The following is a 6,000-nucleotide window of genomic DNA, read 5'->3' on the forward strand; positions in this document are numbered from 1 at the left end:
TGGGATCATTCTGCAATCCCTGCACTCAGGCACTGTGTATGTATGAGAGGACTTCAGAGTGTATATGATTCGTCTGCATGTGTGCCACCCGCACGCATACACACATACAAAGAAACCCCTTCAGAAATTGCTGGCATCCGGCAGTAAAGGCACCTATAACAGCCCAGTCCAGTGATGATGAAAAGCTCTCCTCTCAATTGCTCCCCAGATGCTTCCCTCTGCCACTACTTGTTAAAACATAAAAGAGGAGAAGTTACTTTTAATTTGAAAAGTGGCCTATAAAGTTCCTGTGGGAGGGAGGGACAATTTGCTGACGTGATTAAGTCCATGTGTGAAGGGCTGGGGAAACTTTCAGGATGTCCCTTACTGCTATTTTCACTTCTCCCCCAATTTACACAACCATGTGGGTGGCCGCGTGTCTATCTGTTTTCCTTGTTTTTCAACAAGTGAGACCAGAGGTTGGGAGGGAGAGGTCAAAGGGCATGTTTTCTAATGCATAGAAGCCATGGTTTTATTATTTTCAGATTGAGCTGGTGTGTAATTTAACAAGTTCTCCCATTAGCCAAGCCCAGAAACAGATGGTAATTGTGCCTCAAATGGTAATTGTGCCTGTGAGGCTATATTGTTGGGTTTATATATTCAAGAACATTTTTATCTATCATTTTGCTTACACAACATTATGCCCCCCCACATGCAGCTGGCGTAGTAAATATATAGTTACAATATCGATCGTTAGAATCGTTAGAGACGGCATTCCTAGAGAGAAAAGGCAAAATCCTTACACATTCATGCTAGTGCTATTATCTCTGCAATAGCATTCACAGAAAATGGACTTGAAATGAGGTGGAGGGCTCAAATTCAAGTTCTCACACAAGCCAAGCAAACACTGGACCACTGAGCTACATGCCCAGAACCCACATAAATTTCTTCACATTATTAAAGGAAAAGAAATCATGGTCTTGGATGTTTTTAATGGCCTTACGTTTTAAATCTAAGGAATGAATAATCACACGGGGCAGGGCATTCTGAGAAGTCCATCTTTGTTAAATACACCCTGAAAGCTCTCTACTTGGTCAAAGAAACAGACCCAGGGACTTATAAAAGGCAGATGGAATATTCAGAACCTTCTCACAGCGCAGTTCTCAAGGGTAGTATGGCTACCATTTTGAAAGTCATGCTTCAAGAAAACCTTTACATCTCATTAATAGTTCACCCTGGGAAAGAACTCTAAGAGATTTTTCCTTTCCAACTAAACTGGATTCCACTTCTCCTTGTGTGCAGAAAAGGATAAAGCGGTGTGGGAGAAGGCATCCAGAAATAAAAGCCTGATGCAGAACCATGCAGAATTATTATGGGACTTATTCAATGCAATTTTTGCTTTAGCAGATGTCTGCTTACCCTAGGTGGAAATAATTGAATGTATCACATATTTTGCTCATAGGATATAGTCAAATCTACCAAAAGCACTTTCTGTTTGCTATGTTTTTCCATTCCTTTTTCTAAAATTTTACACACCCCAATATCTTTAGATTTTAATATGATTTATCTATTTTATACATATTTTTATATCTTATAAAATATTTTTATGCATGTGTCAAATTGAACATAAATCTCAGTTTTGATATTTTATGTTTATTTTTAACTTTTGCTTCAAAATTTTTGCGGAGTCAGAGGACAACTAGAAGAAGTGTGGTCTATCCTTCCACCATGTAGATTAAGTGATCAAGCTCAGGTCGTAGGACTTGGCTGGCAACAAGTACCTCTCCCCACTGAGCCATTTCAGTAGCCTGTACATCTAATTAAAACTTAATGTTAACATCAGGGTTCTACAGGTGGTTGCATTTTAATTATTTGTTATGGCTTATTCATAACGTTTTTAGCATAAGCTTTCTTTCTACCTGTCTATTTTCATAACAATAAGCACATAGGCTACTTACTACAAGCTTCTCACTGACTCACTGTGTGAGTATAGACACACTTTTGACATTATGAACCTGGACAAGAAATTACCCATAATGTATACTCATAATTTTCATATTAAAGTATAAACTCTTTAGGTGCTGTCCCTTGATATGTAGAAGGAGACCTCTTACCATTGTGCACAGGAGCTCTAGGCTTTACAACCCCCATGTGCACTTAAGATTATCTAAGAAATTAATGGTTATAACTCTTGTTAATCTGGATGAAAATTAAACAAACTTACCCTTCTGTCTCCTGTGGCTCACTGATTGATATCTTCTCTGTGAGATGATTATTAATACATTTTACCTACTGTTTACTTGGCCATGTTAGATTTCTGGCACATAAGAGACCTGACACTGTCAAGTTATAGAAAGAAAGCCTTGGTCTGAGCTAGTGTCTGTTTTGCAGTTCCTGGTCAGTGGCCTCCTTCTTCCTGAGATTGTGGAACATCACAATAAAAATGCACGTTTCCAAATGGGCAGTTTACCAAAGGGCAAAGCTGTTCTCTTGATGTCATCCAGAAAGACAGAGAAGGGAGGAGAGGGAGAGGGAGAGGGAGAGGGAGAGGGAGAGGGAGAGGGAGAGGGAGAGGGAGAGGGAGAGGGAGAGGGAGAGGGACAGGGACAGGGACAGGGACAGGGACAGGAACAGGGACAGGGAGAAGAAGAGGGAGGGAATAAGGGAGGGAGGGATTGAGAGAGTCAAGGAGAGAAGGAGGGAGGGAGAGAAAGGGAGAGGTAGAGAGCGGGAGAGAGGGAGGGAAGATGAGGGAGGGAGGCAGAAGAGGAAAGGGAAGGAGAGAATATAAAAGAGAGGGAGAGGAAGAGGGGGAAGGAGAGGGAGGGAAATAGAAGAAGGAGAAGGAGAGGGAGGGGAAGGAATTCCAAGATAATCTTCAAGGAGCAATTCAAACTCCTTTCTGAAAATTTATATTTTGAAGTTAGTTTACTAAATACTGGATTTCCATAAGCCTTTTCATATATCCTTAGCTCTGGTTAACTCATACAACCCTCATGCAAACAAAGACTCTCTTGTCCAAACAAAAAAACTATTAAGCCACACATAGAATTTTTCTCTCCACATTACTGGTGAGCAAGACTCCAGAAGCACCCAAAACTACACAATTGACTGGTGTTTCTTTTGTTAATCCACTGTAACTATGAAGTAAGACACTATTGCAGAAGACACCATACACTTTTGCTATAAGACAAAGAATTCATTCTCAAAAAAGTGGGAATCCTCCTTTCTGGTTAGCTTTCACAGTTCTAGAATGTGATATGCAGGCTCAGGAGGTAGAAAGCATTAATGGTCATACCCAACACTAAACTATATATACTGTGAAACCCATTCACAAAGTAAGATGTGCCTACTTGTGCAATGACCTTATGGAATAACCAACTACTTTCTGGTTAGTTTATAGGCCTGCTCCACAGAAGGAATTCCATGTTGTAAAACTAATCAAAAGCTTGAAGGTCATAGCACCTAGTAGAATCTACTATTATTGTATTAAGATCCCATGTTGTTAAAACACCCTTGAATATTTAGGTGTTTACTCATAGACCTGGGCTACTCTTAACCTGGCTTTACAAAGATTAATTTGCATTGGGTAGCAGTCAATGCAGAGCTCATAACTTATCAAATTGTTAAGAATTAATGACTGCTAAGTGCTCATCATTATCTAGGGCATCTTCATCAACAACTCTGCCAAGGCTCATGGAACACTGGGGAAGAAAAGAAGGGAAGAATTTAAGAGTTGATGGATGAGGGGAAATTTTATGAAATGTCATCTTTTGCACATGGCATGGCATTACACTCGGGAACACAGCAGCTGTGGCTGCCTATACAAGATTGGCACAAGATCAAGCCAGAAAACATTACAGCATGGATGAGGAAGGAGCTCATGACCATGAACTGGGGAGATACCAGCAGTTGACCATGGTTGGAGGAGGGAGAAACTCTCTTCTTTTGAGGCTGTGGCCACTGCTAGGTTTCCCATGTTCCAGTGGCTGGCCCTACACCCATGCACATATGGGCAAAACTAATTGTATTCAATGGGTAATTGGGGAGAAACAAGAAGACATGAATCTGGGAAGAGAATGTGTGTGGAGAGATCCAGAACTTAGAAGGAAGAAATAGGGTTCAATATGGTTGCATTTCATTGTACGTGTAGACAAAATTCCCAAAGAATAATGTTTTTATAATAGCATCATTATTTCTTCAGGATAATACAAGGCCATTAGAATGATTTAATTCTTTATACAGCCTCTTTCTCATGGCCTAGCTTCTGCAGTTATATAAGTTTGTTAAATCTTACAAATCATTAAATCTTAACAATCTGTATCTTATTTTTAGGGTGGTCACAGTTCATCTAGATTTATTCATGTATTCCCTTTGTTTGCCATTCAGCATGGCTGCCCAAGTGCTTCCTGATGACTCATTTCTCTAGCTGGAGGGACATGTTCTATCATCTGCTGTAATAGACATCTAATCATTAAATAATTTTCTGTTTATCTGAAATCTGGTTTTGTTTGGTTGGTGGGTTTTAGTTTGTTTGTTTGTTTGTTTGTTTTTTGTTTGATTGGTTTTTGTGCTTGCTAAAGGATACCTATTCTTTGTATTAAAATAAATTTCCCTGCCCTCATCAGATAGCTGAATCAAAATATATCAGATGCCAAGAAAGACAGGTTCCTTTAAAAAAAAAAGAGAGAGAGAGAGAGAGAGAGAGAGAGAGAGAGAAAGAGAGAGAGAGAGAGAGAACAGATTGCCTTGCTTATGATGAACAGGAAGACAGGATGTAGCTAACATATGAAAAGAAAAGGAAATAAATGCTGAAATTTCAATGTCCTTGCAGAAATTGCACTGTATTTGTTAGCCAGTTTGTAGCAAGTCCTGGCACCAATGGATACTAGGGAGGCCAAATTCAAACTCGCAACATCCATGAGACTTCAGCTAGAGAAAACTGTGGAAGATAAACGTGGGGGTTCAAAAAAAATTCTATCCATGGCAGAAAGATGAATGGTTACTGCTATGGGAAGACTCAAAAAACAATGCACACAGCACATGCTACCTTAGTCAGTGTCTCAAAGAGGTAGAAGTCTTCATGGATGGAAGAGTTGCTTGCTTCACAGCAGACACAGACTCTGTTTCTAGAGAAGTACATCTTTATCTGTTCATTTCTGAAAGGCATTTTCAAAGCTCAAATGGTTCACCATGTCCTTATATTTTGAGACACAATTTTGTGTTTTTGTGTTCTTTAACTTAAGTGTGTGTGTGTGTGTGTGTGTGTGTGTGTGTGTGTGTGTGTGTGTGTGTGTTTTAGGGCCCATGCATGTGTGGGAATGCCAGGGAAGGGCACAGGTGTCTCTTCTCACTCTCCATCTTGTTCTTTTGTGACAGGGTTTTCCCCCTGAAACCAGAACTTGCAGTTTCTCCTCTGCCAGCACATCCTTCCTGTTTCTGGCTCACCTCCCAAGCCCAGTGTAGGTATGCCCTCCACCTGGCTTTGTATATAGATTCTGGGATCTGAACTCTGGTGCTCACACTTGTTGAACTAACATCTTGCCCACTGATACATTTTACCAGACTTAATTCTTACATTTTTGGTAATCCTCAGACACTGTCTCTTCAAATGTTGCCTGCTTCTCCACAATTTACTTAATCCCTTACACAACAGTTTTCACCCATTTAAATTCTTTCTTCTCTGGCTTTCTCTTGCATTAGTTCTGGCTTTTGGGTTCTCTGAGTCTTTCCTGAATCCTTTCATTTCTGGAGTGATGCTGCTTTACTCTCTCTGTATCAAATCATAGAAACCATTATGTTTGCCTAAGAATGTTTAATTGTGATAAAGAGAACAGAAGGTACTATTGTTAAGGTCCTTGCAGACAGTTGGCAAACACTCAGGATCACTCTTGTGTGACCTTCATGCTGTCCATGTGGTAGCACTGTCTGAATCAACACTTAGTTCCAATCACACAAGCTTTCTTTCATTGTAGGGAGCCGCAGTTAGCAGTGATAGCATCCGCCATTACAAGATGGTGC

Source organism: Arvicanthis niloticus, chromosome 4 (assembly GCF_011762505.2).
Source record: "Arvicanthis niloticus isolate mArvNil1 chromosome 4, mArvNil1.pat.X, whole genome shotgun sequence".
In the NCBI taxonomy this organism is placed as follows: Eukaryota; Metazoa; Chordata; class Mammalia; order Rodentia; family Muridae; genus Arvicanthis; species Arvicanthis niloticus.